A 438-nucleotide genomic window follows, 5' to 3' on the forward strand; every position below is an offset into this window, starting at 1 on the left:
GCCACTTGGGGCTGGGAGACTAGTTAGGAGACGGTTGCGACGATCGCGATGGGACGTGACGGGAGCCTGAGGCTAAGCAGTAGGGATGGAGGGAACGGGAACACGCACGGCACTCGTAGAACATTCGATGCGGGGGATGGGGGTCGGTGCCGTTAAGATCACGCTGCGCTGCGGGGAGCGCAGGACAGAGCAGAAGTCGCGTGTCCGGTTCGACCTCCTCTGCGCCGCGCTCTGCACCCACGGGTGAGGTTGGCCGAGGCGCGAACCCCTCCCACCCCTTTAACTGGGACACTCCCCTTTAAGGCGGGCGCCCGCGCGCACCCGGCCCCGCCCTTCGGGGGCGCGCGCGGCGGCCGCGGCGCCGGCTCCGCCGGGAGTGCACGTGCCGGCGCCGGGCGGAGAAGAGGGAGGCGGGAGCCGGGCCGCGGGAGGAGGGGA

This window comes from Monodon monoceros, unplaced genomic scaffold (genome assembly GCF_005190385.1).
Source record: "Monodon monoceros isolate NGI ecotype Baffin Bay Population unplaced genomic scaffold, NGI_Narwhal_1 Super_Scaffold_6, whole genome shotgun sequence".
NCBI classification, from domain to species: Eukaryota; Metazoa; Chordata; class Mammalia; order Artiodactyla; family Monodontidae; genus Monodon; species Monodon monoceros.